This window comes from Arachis duranensis, chromosome 5, assembly GCF_000817695.3.
Source record: "Arachis duranensis cultivar V14167 chromosome 5, aradu.V14167.gnm2.J7QH, whole genome shotgun sequence".
NCBI classification, from domain to species: Eukaryota; Viridiplantae; Streptophyta; class Magnoliopsida; order Fabales; family Fabaceae; genus Arachis; species Arachis duranensis.
Window position 1 is genome coordinate 12,902,006 of NC_029776.3, and position 14,789 is coordinate 12,916,794.

At 37.6% G+C, this 14,789-nt stretch overlaps 1 non-coding gene across 1 annotated transcript; it reads left to right on the forward strand.

Moving 5' to 3' along the window:
- The first annotated feature begins 6,465 nt into the window (after positions 1-6,465).
- Positions 6,466-6,573, forward strand: LOC127748097 (small nucleolar RNA R71). Its single transcript, XR_008010040.1, has one exon. It is a non-coding gene; the product is annotated as a small nucleolar RNA R71 (small nucleolar RNA).
- Positions 6,574-14,789: the final 8,216 nt, after the last annotated feature.

A 14,789-nucleotide genomic window follows, 5' to 3' on the forward strand; every position in this document is an offset into this window, starting at 1 on the left:
AATCACACTTTGTCACAACTCCGCACAACTAACCAGCAAGTGCACTGGGTCGTCCAAGTAATAAACCTTACGTGAGTAAGGGTTGATCCCACGGAGATTGTTGGTATGAAGCAAGCTATGGTCATCTTGTAAATCTCAGTTAGGCGGATAATAAATGGTTATGTAGTTTTCGAAAGTAATAATGAATAAAGCATAAAATAAGGATAGAAATACTTGTGTAAATCATTGGTGAGAATTTCAAATAAGTGTATGGAGATGCTTGTCCCTTCTGAATCTCTGCTTTCCTACTGCTTTCACCCAATCCTTCTCACTCCTGTCCATGGTAAGCTATATGTAGGGCATCACCGTTGTCAATGGCTACATCCCATCTTCTCAGTGAAAATGGTCCAAATGCTCTGTCACAGCACGGCTAATCATCTGTCGGTTCTCGATCATGTCGGAATAGAATCCATTGATTCTTTTGCGTTTGTCATCACGCCCAACAATCACGAGTTTGAAGCTCGTCACAGCCATTCAATCCCTGAATCCTACTCGGAATACCACAGACAAGGTTTAGACTTTCCGGATCCTCAAGAGTGACCGCCAAAGGGTTCTAGCTTATACCACAAAGATTCTGGTTAGAGAATCTAAGAGATACTTGCTTGTTCTAAGGTAGAACAAAAGTGGTTGTCAATCATGCGTTCATAAGTGAGAATGATGATGAGTGTCACGAATCATCACATTCATCATGTTGAAGTGCAACGAATATCTTAGAGTAAGAATAAGCCGAATTGAATAGAAAAATGTAGTACTTTGCATTAAAACTCGAGGTACAGCAGAGCTCCATACCTTAATCTATGGTGTGTAGAAACTTTACCGTTGAAAATACATAAGTGATCAAGGTTCAGGCATGGCCGAATGGCCAGCCCCCAAAGTCTAAGAACTAAACGTCCAAAGATGGATGCTAAGATAAAAGACGAAAACCAAGATGTCTAATACAATAGTAAAATGTTCTATTTATACTAGACTAGCTACTAGGATTTACAGAAATAAGTAATTAATGCAGAAATCCACTTCGGGGGCCCACTTGGTGTGTGCTTGGGCTGAGCATGAGCTTTACACGTGCAGAGGCTTCTCTTGGAGTTAAACACCAAGTTGTAACGTATTTTTGGTGTTTAACTCTGGTTTATGACGTGTTTCTGGCGTTTGACTCCAGAATGCAGCATGGAACTAGCGTTGAACGCCAGTTTGCGTCGTCTAAGCTCGAATAAAGTATGAACTATTATATATTTATGGAAAGCTCTGGATGTCTACTTTCCAACGCCATTGAGAGCGCATCATTTGGAGTTCTGTAGCTCCAGAAAATCCATTTAGAGTGCAGGGAGGTCAGAATCCAACAGCATCAGCAGTCCTTTGTCAGCCTTCTTATCAGAGTTTTGTTCATGTCCCTCAATTTCAGCCAGAAAATACCTGAAATTACAGAAAAATACACAAACTCATAGTAAAGTCTAGAAATGTGAATTTTTCACAAAAACTAATGAAAACATCCCTAAAAGTAGCTAGATCCTACTAGAAACTACCTAAAAATAATGCCAAAAAGTGTATAAATTATCCGCTCATCAGAACACCAAACTTAAATTATTTGCTTGTCCCCAAGCAACTGAAAATCAAATAGGATAAAAAGAAGAGAATATACTATAAATCTCAAAATATCAATGAATATTAGTTCTAATTAGATGAGCGAGACTTGTAGCTTTTTGCTTCTGAACAATTTTGGCATCTCACTTTATCCTTTGAAGTTTAGAATGATTGGCATCTATAGGAACTCAGAGTTCAGATAGTGTTATTAATTCTCCTAGTTAAGTATGTTGATTCTTGAACACAGCTACTTTTATGAGTCTTGGCCGTTGCCCTAAGCACTTTGTTTTCCAGTATTACCACCGGATATATAAATGCCACAGACACATGACTGGGTGAACTTTTTCAGATTGTGACTCAGCTTTGCTAAAGTCCCCAGCTAGAGATGTCCAGAGCTCTTAAGCACACTCTTTTGTTTTGGATCACGACTTTAACCACTCAGTCTCAAGCTTTTCACTTGGACCTGCATGTCACAAGCACATGGTTAGGGACAGCTTGATTTAGCCGCTTAGGCCTAGATTTTATTCCCTTGGGCCCTCCTATCCATTGATGCTCAAAGCCTTAGATCCTTTTTTTACCCTTGTCTTTTGGTTTTAAGGGCTATTGGATTTTTCTGCTTGCTTTTTCTTTTTCTTTCTATTTATTTTTTTCTCAAGCTTTTGCTTTTTCATTGCTTTTTCTTGCTTCAAGAATCAATTTCATGATTTTTCAGATTATCAATAACATTTTTCTTGTTCATCATTCTTTCAAGAGCCAACAATTTTAACATTCATAAACAACAGGATAAAAAATATGCACTGCTCAAGCATTCATTCAGAAAACAAAAAGTATTGTCACCACATCAATATAATTAAACTAAGTTCAAGGATAAATTCGAAACTCATGTACTTCTTGTTATTTTGTATTAGAAACATTTTTCATTTAAGAGATGTGAAGGATTCATGGATTTATTCATAGCCTTAAGACATAGTTACTAGACACTAATGATCATGTAATAAAGACACAAACATAGATAAACATGAAGCTTAAAAACCAAAAAACAAAGAAATAAAAACAAAGAATGAGTCTACCTTAGTGATGGTGGCACCTTCTCCTTGAAGAACCAATGATGTCCTTGAGCTCTTCTATGTCTCTTCCTTGCCTTTGTTGCTCCTCCCTCATTGCTCTTTGATCTTCTCTAATCTCATGGAGAATGATGGAGTGCTCTTGGTGTTCCACCCTTAGTTGGTCTATGTTAGAACTCAAGTCTTCTAGAGAAGTGTTGAGTTGTTCCCAATAGTTGTTTAGAGGAAAATGCATCCCTTGAGGCATCTCAGGGATTTCTTGATGATGAGCTTCCTCATGTGTCTCTTGAGATCTATGAATGGGCTCTCTTGTTTGATCCATCATCTTCTTAGTGATGGGCTTATCCTCTTCAATGAGAATGTTTCCTTCAATGATAACTCTAGCTGAGTAGCATAGATGGCAAATAAGATGAGGGAAAACTAGCCGAGCCATGGTGGAGGACTTTTCGATTATTTTGTAGAATTCAAGAGAGATAACTTCATGAACTTCTACTTCCTCTCTAATCATGATGCTATGGATCATGATGGCCCGATCCACAGTAACTTCGGATCGGTTGCTAGTGGGGATGATGGAGCGTTGGATGAATTCCAACCATCCTCTAGCCACAAGCTTTAGGTACAGTCTTCTTAATTGAACAAGCTTGCCTTTTGAGTCTTTTTTTTATTGAGCTCCTTCCACACATATGTCTATAAGGACTTGGTCCAACCTTTGATCAAAGTTGACCCTTCTAGTGTAGGGGCGTGCATCTTCTTGCATCATAGGCAAGTTGATTGCCAACCTCACATTTTCCGGACTGAAATCTAAGTATTTCCTCCGAACCATTGGAAGATAATTCTTTGGATTCGGGTTCATACTTTGATCATGGTTCCTAGTGATCTATACATTGGCATAGAACTCTTGAACCATTAGGATTCCAACTTGTTGAATGGGATTGGTCAGAACTTTCCAACCTCTTTGGATCTCATGTCGGATCTCCGGATACTCATTTTTCTTGAGCTTGAAAGGGACCTCAGGGATCACCTTGTTCTTGGCCACAACTTCATAGAAGTGGTCTTGATGGACCTTTGAGATGAATCTCTCCATCTCCCATGACTCAGAGGTGGAAGCTTTTATTTTTCATTTCCCTTTTCTAGAGGTTTCTCCGGCCTTAGGTGCCATAAGTGGTTATGAAAAAACAAAAAAGCTATGCTTTTACCACACCAAACTTAGAATATTGCTCGTCCTCGAGCAAGAGAAGAAAGAAAAGAAGAAGAAGAAGAAAAAATTGGAGGAGATGGAGAGAGGTGTGTATTCGGCCAAGGGGGAGAAGAGAGGGTTGTGTTGTGTGAAAATGAAGAAGGATAGAGGGGTTTATATAGTGGAGGGAGAGGGGTTAAGGTTCGGCCATATTGGGTGGTTTGGGTGGGAAAGGGATTTTGAATTTGAAGGTAGGTGGGGTTTATGGGGAAGAATGGATGGATGTGAGTGGTGAAGAGGTGATGGGGAAGAGAGATTGAGGTGATTGGTGAAGGATTTTGGGAAAGAGGGTTTATTGGGAAGAGAGGATAAAGGTTCTGTGAGGTCCACAGATCCTGAGGTGTCAAGGATTTATATCCCTGCACCAATGAGGCGTGTAAAATGCCCTCTACATGCATTACTGGCGTTTAACGCCAGATTGATGCTTGTTTCTGGCGTTAAACGCCAGTTCTATGCTTGTTTTGGGCGTTCAACGCCAGCCTGCAGCATGTTTCTGGCGTTAAACGCTAGCTTTCCTCAGTGTGCAATCCTGGCGTTTAAACGCCAGATTACTGCATGTTTCTGGCATTCAACGCCAGACCCATGCTCTGTTCTGGTGTTGAACGCCATCCAGATGCTCCTTACTGGCGTTTAAACGCCAGTAAGCCCTTCCTCCATGGTGTGCTATTTCTTCTGCTGTTTTTGATTCTGTTTTTAATTTTTGTATTTGTTTTGTGACTCCACATGATCATGAACCTAATAAAACATAAAAGAATAATAAAAATAAAAATAGAATTAGATAAATAAAAATTGGGTTGCCTCCCAATAAGCGCTTCTTTAATGTCAATAGCTTGACAGTGGGCTCTCATGGAGCCTCACAGGTGATCAGGCCAATGTTGTGGACTCCCAACACCAAACTTAGAGTTTGAATGTGGGGGTTCAATACCAAATTTAGAGTTTGGTTGTGGCCTCCCAACACCAAACTTAGAGTTTGATTGTGGGGGGCTTTGTTTGACTTTATACTGAGAGAAGCTTTTCATGCTTCCTCTCCATGGTTGCAGAAGAAGATCCTTAAGCTTTAAACACAAGGTAGTTCCCATTTAATTGAAGGACTAGCTCTCCTCTGTCAACATCAATCACAGCTCCTGTTGTGCCTAGGAAGGGTCTTCCAAGGATGATGCATTCATCCTCCTCCTTTCTAGTGTCTAAGATTATGAAATCAGCAGGGATGTAGAGGCCTTTAACCTTCACTAACACGTCCTCTACTAATCTATAAGCTTGTCTTTGTGATCCGTCTGCCATCTCTAATGAGAATGTGGCAGGCTGTATCTCAATGATCCTCAGCTTCTCCATTACAGAGAGTGGCATAAGATTTATGCCTGACCCTAGGTCACACAAAGCCTTCTCAAAGGTCATGGTGCCTGTGGTACAGGGTATTAAGAATTTACCAGGATCTTATTTCTTTTGAGGTAATATTTGCTGAACCCATGTATCTAGTTCACTAATGAGCAAGGGAGGTTCACCTTCCCAAGTCTCATTACCAAACAACTTGGCATTCAGTTTCATGATGGCTCCTAGATATTGAGCAACTTGCTCTCCAGTTACATCTTCATCATCTTCAGAGGAAGAATAGTCTTCAAAGCTCATGAATGGCAGAAGGAGGTTTAATGGGATCTCTATCATCTCTATATGACTTTCAGATTCCTTTGGGTCCTCAATAGGGAATTCCTTCTTGCTTGAGAGACGTCCCATGAGGTCTTCCTCATTGGGATTCACGTCCTCTCCTTCCTCTCTAGGTTCGGCCATGTTGATTATGTCAATGGCCTTGCACTCTCTTTTTGGATTCTCTTCAGTATTGCTTGGGAGAGTACTAGGAGGAGTTTCAGTGACTTTCTTACTCAGCTAGCCCACTTGTGCCTCCAAATTTCTGATGGAGGACCTTATTTTACTCATGAAACTTAAAGTGGTCTTAGACAGATCAGAGACTATGTTTGCTAAGTTAGAGGTGCTCTGCTCAGAATTCTCCGTCTGTTGCTGAGAAGATGATGGAAAAGGCTTGCTATTGCTGAGCCTATTTCTTCCACCATTATTAAAGCCTTGTTGAGGCTTTTGTTGATCCTTCCATGAGAAATTTGGATGATTTCTCCATGAAAAATTATAGGAGTTTCCATAAGGTTCACCCATGTAATTTACCTCTGCTATTGTAGGGTTCTCAGGATCATAAACTTCTTTTTCAGAAGATGCCTCTTTAGTACTCTTGGATGCATTTTGCTATCCATTCAGACCTTGAGAAATCATGTTGACTTGCTGAGTCAACATTTTGTTCTGAGCCAATATGGCATTCAGAGCATCAATTTTAAGAACTCCCTTCCTCTGAGGCGTCCCATTATTCACAGAATTCCTCTCAGAAGTGTACATGAACTGGTTATTTGCAACTATGTCAATGAGTTTTTGAGCTTCTGCAGGCGTTTTCTTTAGGTGAACGGATCCACCAGCAGAATGGTCCAGTGACATCTTAGAGAACTCAGATAGACCATAATAGAATATATCCAAAATGGTCCATTCTGAAAGCATGTCAGAAGGACACATTTTGGTCATCTGCTTGTATCTTTCCCAAGCTTCATAGAGGAATTCACCATCTTTTTGTTTTAAGGTCTGAACATCCACTCTAAGCTTGCTCAGCTTTTGAGGAGGAAAGAACTTAGCCAAGAAGGCCGTGACCAGCTTGTTCCAAGAGTCCAGGCTATCTTTAGGTTGTGAGTCCAACCATGTTCTAGCTCTGTCTCTTACAGCAAAAGGGAAAAGCATGAGCCTATCGACTTCAGGATCTACTCCATTAGTCTTAACAGTTCACAGATTTGCAAGAACTCAGTTAAAAACTGATAGGGATCTTCTGATGGAAGTCCATAGAACTTGCAGTTCTGTTGCATTAGAGCAACTAGTTGAGGTTTCAGCTTAAAATTGTTTGCTCCAATGGCAAGGATTGAGATGCTTCTTCCATCAAACTTGGAAGTAGGTGTAGTATAGTCACCAAGCATCCTCCTTGCATTATTGTTGTTGGGTTTGGCTACCATATCCTTTTCTTGTTCGAAAATTTCAGTAAGGTTGTCTCTGGATTGTTGTATTTTAGCTTCTCTTAGTTTCCTCTTCAGAGTCCTTTCAGGTTCAGGATCAGCTTCAACAAGAATGCCTTTTTCCTTGTTCTTGCTCATATGAAAAAGAAGAGAACAGAAAAGGAAGAGGAATCCTCTATGTCACAGTATAAAGATTCCTTTATGTTAGTAGAAGAAGAAATAAATAGAAGAAGGAAAAGAGTTAAGAATCCAAACACAAGGGGGAAGATAGGTTCGAATTCTTGAGATGAAGAGAAGTGTTCCTAAATAAATAAATAAATAGAAGAGATAAGAGAGAGAGAATTTCAAAAATTAATTTTGAAAAAGGGTTAGTGATTTTCAAAAATTAAGAGAAGAATTAAAATTAAAATTAAAATTTACAACAATTAGTTAATTAAGAAAGTTTTGAAAAAGAGGGAGGAATTTTCAAAAATTAGAGAGGATGAAGTAATTAAGTGGTTTTGAAAAAGATAAGAATTTTAAAACAAATAAAAAGTCAATTAGTTAGTTGAAAAAGATTTAAAAATCAATTTTAAAAAGATAAGAAGTTAGAAAAGATATTTTAAAATTGATTTTGAAAAAGATATGATTTGAAAAAAGATATTTTTAAAAGATATGATTGAAAATGATATTTTGAAAAAGATTTGATTTTTTTAAAGTTTAAAATTGATTACTTGACTAATAAGAAACTAAAAGATATGATTCTAGAATTTAAAGATTGAACATTTCTTAACAAGAAAGTAACAACCTTCAAATTTTTGAATCAATCACATTAATTGTTAGTAAAGTTTTCAAAATTTTGAAATAAAGATGAGAAAAATATTTTGAAAAATAATTTTAAATTTTCGAAAATCATAAAAGAAAAATGAAAAAGATTTGATTTTTGAAAAAGATTTTGAAAAGATAGGATTTTTAAAATTGAAAATTTGACTTGACTTATAAGAAATAGCTAAGTTTTTAAAAATTTTGACTAAGTCAACTCAAATTTTCGAAATTTATGAGAGAAATAAGAAAAAGATATTTATTTTTTTATTTTTTTGAATTTTTAATGATGAGAGGGAAAAACAACAAAAATGGCTCACAACATGAAATTTATGAATCAAAATACATGATGCATGCAAGAACACTATGAATGTCAAGATGAACACCAAGAACACTTTGAAGATCAAGATAAACATCAAGACTTATTTTTGAAAAAATTTCAAGAAAAGAAAAACATGCAAGACACCAAACTTAGAGGTCTTTAATACTTAGACATTATGACTGCAAAAATGAATATGAAAAACAACATAAAACACAAAACAAGAAAATTGAAAGATCAAACACGAAGACTTATCAAGAACAACTTGAAGATCATGAAGAACACATGCATGAATTTTCGAAAAATGCAAGAGTTTTTAAAACATGCAATTGACATCAAACTTAAAAATTGACACTAGACTCAAACAAGAAACACAAAATATTTTTTATTTTTTTGTTTTTTTTTTTTGAAAATTATTTTTTGAAAAACGAAAATAACGAAAAAATTTTGAAAGATTTTTGAAAACTTTTTTGAAAATAAAATTACCTAATCTGAGCAACAAGATGAACCGTCAGTTGTCCAAACTCGAACAATCCCCGGCAATGGCACCAAAAACTTGGTGCACTAAATTGTGATCATCAACAATGGCTCCAATGACTTGGTGCTCTCAAATGTGAATCACACTTTGTCACAACTCCGCACAACTAACCAGCAAGTGCAATGGGTCGTCCAAGTAATAAACCTTACGTGAGTAAGGGTCGATCCCACGGAGATTGTTGGTATGAAGCAAGCTATGGTCATTTTGTAAATCTCAGTTAGGCTGATAATAAATGGTTATGTAGTTTTTGAAAGTAATAATGAATAAAGCATAAAATAAGGATAGAAATACTTGTGTAAATCATTGGTGAGAATTTCAGATAAGTGTATGGAGATGCTTGTTTCTTCTGAATCTCTGCTTTCCTACTGCTTTCACCCAATCCTTCTCACTCTTGTCCATGGCAAGCTATATGTAGGGCATCACCGTTGTCAATGGCTACATCACATCCTCTCAGTGAAAATGGTTCAAATGCTCTATCACAGCACGGCTAATCATCTGTCAGTTCTCGATCATGTCGGAATAGAATCCATTGATTCTTTTGCGTTTGTCATCACGCCCAACAATTGCGAGTTTGAAGCTCGTCACAGCCATTCAATCCCTGAATCCTACTCGGAATACCACAGACAAGGTTTAGACTTTCTCGATCCTCAAGAGTGGCCGCCAAAGGGTTCTAGCTTATACCACGAAGATTCTGGTTAGGGAATCCAAGAGATACTCGCTCGTTCTAAGGTAGAACGGAAGTGGTTGTCAATCATGCGTTCATAAGTGAGAATGATGATGAGTGTCACGGATCATCACATTCATCATCTTGAAGTGCAACGAATATTTTAGAGTAAGAATAAGCCGAATTGAATAGAAAACTGTAGTACTTTGTATTAAAACTCGAGGTACAGCAGAGCTCCACACCTTAATCTATGGTGTGTAGAAACTCCACCGTTAAAAATACATAAGTGATCAAGGTTCAGGCATGGCCGAATGGCCAGCCCCCAAAGTCTAAGAACTAAACGTCCAAAGATGGGTGCTAAGATAAAAGACGAAAACCAAGATGTCTAGTACAATAGTAAAATATCCTATTTATACTAGACTAGCTACTAGGGTTTACAGAAATAAGTAATTAATGTAGAAATTCACTTCCGGGGCTCACTTGGTGTGTGCTTAGGCTGAGCTTGAGCTTTACACATGCAGAGGCTTCTCTTGGAGTCAAACGCCAAGTTGTAACTTGTTTTTGGCGTTTAATTCTGGTTTATGACGTGTTTCTGGCGTTTGACTCCAGAATGCAGCATGGAACTGGCGTTGAACGCTAGTTTGCATAATCTAAGCTCGAATAAAGTATGAACTATTATATATTTCTGGAAAGCTCTGGATGTCTACTTTCCAACGCCATTGAGAGCACGCCATTTAGAGTTCTTTAACTCCAGAAAATCCATTTCGAGTGTAGGGAGGTCAGAATCCAACAGCATCAGCAGTCCTTTGTCAGCCTTCTTATCAGAGTTTTGCTCAGGTCCCTCAATTTCAGCCAAAAAATACCTGAAATTACAGAAAAACACACAAACTCATAGTAAAGTCCAGAAATGTGAATTTTGCATAAAAACTAATGAAAACATCCCTAAAAGTAGCTAGATCCTACTAGAAACTACCTAAAAAAATGCCAAAAAGCGTATAAATCATCCGCTCATCAGTATACATCAAAACTATCCAAATCAGTTGCACCTCCATATGATGACATTTCAGCATATCGCAGATTGGTTGGGAGATTGGTGTATTTGACCACGACAAGGCCAGACATTTGTTATGCAGTTGGCAAGTTAAGTCAGTGCTTGGACTGCCCCACAACAGCCCACTATCAAGCAGCGATTTGTGTGTTGAAATACCTCAAAAATGCCCCCGCTACTGGCCTTCTATTCCCTACTTCTTCTGACCTTTGTTTGAAAGGATTCACTGATGCTGACTGGGCATCTTGTCCAGATATCAGGAGGTCAATTGTTGGGTATTGCTTCTTTTTGGGTAATGCTTTGGTTTCTTGGAAGAGTAAAAAGCAACCTACTGTAGCGAGGTCATCCTTAGAAGCCGAGTATAGAGCCATGGCAGCTGGTGTGTGTGAGGTTCAATGGTTGTCCTATCTTCTGCATGATCTTAATATTCCTATTACTCAGCCTATTCTCTTTTATTGTGATAACCAGTTTGCCCTTTATATTGCTCTGAATCCTGTGTTTCATGAAAGGACTAAGCATATTGAGGTAGATTGTCATGTGGTGCGAGAAAGAGCTGTGTCTGGGTTAGTTAAGTTGCTACCTATCTCAAGCAAAAATCAAACAGCGGATATCTTCACCAAGGCCTTAGCACCTGGTCCTTTTCAGAACTGTTTTAGCAAGCTAGGCCTATTTGATTTGTATGCTCCTCAATTGAGGGGGAATGGTACCAGTGATTTTGCTACTTGATGATTGACATCTTCCCTTATTGCAAGTTAGTGATATAGAATTCTCCATTTTTTCAACTTGAAAGGGAATGTTAGTTAGTTAGATGGTGTCATAGTTAGATTGTAGTTTTTTTTTTTTTACTCCAAGTTGATATTATGATAATATGTATAACTATCAACTTAAGGGGAAATGTTAGTTAGATAATTAGCTTGTTAATTATAGAGATTAGTTTGTCATAGTCAGATTAGAAAAATTAGTTATTCTCACTTACATGTATGTATATATATGTGACAGCTGGATTTGTAATAGCTAATAAAAAGTAAAATGAAAAATGCTAAAAGTGTTTTTTGCCTCCAATCTTCTCTCTCTCGAACTGTCACTCTCACCTTCTAGAATCTCCTTTTTCTAATCAACAATTGATTCAGTCATGGACGCAGAACTCAGCAGTTTCAACAACTTGCATGTTTATTTTTTGGTTTGTACGGTATTCCTAACTAATCTGTTGCTAATGGATTGATATACAGAAAAATTTAGATCCTGTCATTTACTTACACCAACGAGTGAGCTTAGTATTTGACTAATTCAAATTAATTTGCATGTGCATTTTAATTTCTGCCTTTAAGGACAGAGCAATTCGAGAAGGCCCAAACTGCTGATCTGTAAACTAATCTTTCATGAACAATAAAAACTTAATAATTTTCCCAATTAAATATAGTAATGCATCCGCTCTTCAAAGTTATGAGGATTTTAGTGCCTCATTTGACATTTGCCTTAATAAGCATTATTTCTTGATTGCTGCACATATCGGCTCTGGAGTGCTTCCCAGCTGGAGATAGTTATTATGAAAAGATGCATGGTTTTATGCGGTAGATAACACCTTTCCCTTTTTTTCCCCTTAATGTTTCACAATTTCACCTTATAAATATATATGCCGTCAATTAGAAGATTTTGCATATAGCATGTATTGGACAAAAAAATACTAAAATGGACAAGAGGACGAAGCCCTTGAGATATCCATCTAAGGTAATATAGTAATTCCTTACTCAACATTCTTTACATGAAACAGACTTTATTGCCATTTTTATAAATGACATCAATTTTCACGACTGGAGTATCTACTAAATGAAAGGGACTGAATGGCTGGTTATGTTGGTTTGCATGTGGTCAATATGCTTGGTTCATGATCAGGTTTGCGTACTACAAGGTTCTTATTCACTGCTATTTAATCCGAATGTCACTGAAGAATCAAGTGCGGGTTTATAGGCTGTTGTAGTTGCATTCAGACATTTAGTGATCTATTTTCAGAATGAGAACCAGAAGAAACTATATATATAGGGTTAACTTTAGTTTCTAAGAGCAACTCTAAGTAACTCCAATAGTTATTTTTTGGAGTTCTTATTACCGTGCGTGTCAAAAAAAAAAGAAACTAACCGTTAGAGTGAGATGTGAAGGAATTTCTTCTCTTGGATCGAGAAGGGAGAGTCCTTTTGAATGGAGACTCTTGTTGCCCAATAATAACTTGTCACTTGGCAAGTTATTATAAAAATAAATAATTATATAAAATTTTAATCAATTAAATAAACAATTTCATAATGTTTATCGTCAACTATAGAATTTAATTATGTTTTTCTTTGTAATAAGTAATTTTATAAATTAGTGTAATCCCGAATTATATATTGTGTATTATTGTTACATATGAATTTTTTTAATATTAATATCTTTTAATAGTAAATTATTTTTAAATTTATAAATTTAAATAATATTATTGAAAAAATAATTACATTAATTTTAATTAATTAAGTGGGACCACAATAAGGACTAAAGTTAGTTTCTCCTAATGGAGAAAAAAGAGATGCTTTGAATTCCTATTTACTGTTTATGACGCAAAAGCTGATGTGGAGTTACTTTTTATGACAAGTGGACCATAAATAGGAATTGGGATGAGTTCCCTACTGGAGATGGTCTAAGGTATGGGCTGAAAATTTTTTTCGTCCCCAACCTTTTTTTGCTTATAAAATCGTCCCTAAAGTTTAACTTAGTTTAAAAATCGTTCTTCGGACGAAAATACCCTTCCCCTTATTCCCCAAAATAAGCTCAGGCACAGAGGCACAAGCAAAGGCAGAAGCTCAGGCGTAGGGGCACAACCAGAACAACAACAACAACAACAATAACAACAACAACAACAATGGAAACAACAATGCAGCAACAATGAAACAACAACAATGGAAACAGAACCAGGCAGAAGCAAAATCAAGAATGAAGTAGAATCAATAACAATGGAAACAGAAGCAAGCAGAAGCAGAAAGCAGAAGCAACAATGAAACAACAACAACAATTAACATCAGAAGAAGAAACAACAACAATGGATAATCAAAACAACAACAACAATAGGCAAAGAGGACGAGGAGCAGCGGCGACCGGCGAAGAGAATCGACGACCATCCAACCTCTCGGATCTGCTGGCGTCGACGTGACCTCACTCCAGCGGCGGTGGCGGGACATGGCTCGATGGCGACCGACGATGGCGGTTCGATGGCTCGATGGCGACCAACAACAGAGGCTCGCGATGAGGATGACGGCAGGGGCGTGGCGATCGAGCTGGACGCAGTCTTCCTCAGCGCCTCTGTTCCTCTCTTTTCTTCCTCTCCGCTTCTCTTTCTCTCTCCCTCTGCTCTCTCCTCTCTTGTCATTAGTGTGAGTGAGTACTGAGAAAGAAAGGAAATGGCGAGATCTGACGGTGAGGGGCAACGGCGAGGAAGCGGTGGCGGCGGTAATTCCCTTCCCCAATTCCTCATTTCCCCTCCCGCTCTTCTTCTCTGGAAACAACCCCCCTCTCACACCCACCCCACAAACATGATTTCCTTACCCCAGTCCCCCTTTCCCTGTTTTCTTTTCTTTTTTTATTTTATATTTTTTTATTTAGGAGTAGTTTGGTAATAAAAAAAATTTGGTAAAAATGACGATTTTAAAATTAAATTAAACCTTAGGGACGATTTTGTAAGCAAAAAAAGATTGGGGTGAAAAAAATTTTCAACCCCTACCTTAGAGACCAAAATCGTACTTAACCATATATATATGTATGTATGTACATCCTTATGGTCGAATATGATCGAGGCTGGTTGTGCTCCTCTAATTTTAACGAGGGTCTCACTGAAATTGTTACTCGAACGGCAAAATATAAGAAGAAATTGAGAAGTGGTAATTGAATTAAGGTAAAGGAAAAATGGATAAAGTACGGTTTATTGAATTTGAAATAACAGAAAGCTTCTAACAATTTTTCTGCCTTTGAGTTCACGGAGTGAACACTCCACGTCTCCACTCATAACAACTAAGATGATTTTTACCTCTCTCCCTTTTTTTTCCATATATCCTTTACAGATTCTAACTAACTCTCTTCTTCTTTACTACTCTGCACCCACACTTACTTAGTCATTAGGTAGTCCTTAATCTAATATAGGGCTCTTTTTTCTCTTTTCTCTAGTCATTAGCTTATCTTCCCATCTGCTTTTTCTCCCAGTTCAATTGTGCTCTCTTGAGTTGGGCCTAGAGTCATAGTGATTGCATCAACTATCCCCCTACAATGACCTTATTCTCATGGTTTAAATCAGAAAACATCCTCTACAACTCCTCATAGTTTATCCACGAAGTCTCCTTACAAGGTATCTCCTCCCAATCAACCAGCACTTACTCAATGAGAATTCCTTCCCTCATCACAGAGCAGCGAGCAATGATGGCTATCAGGAG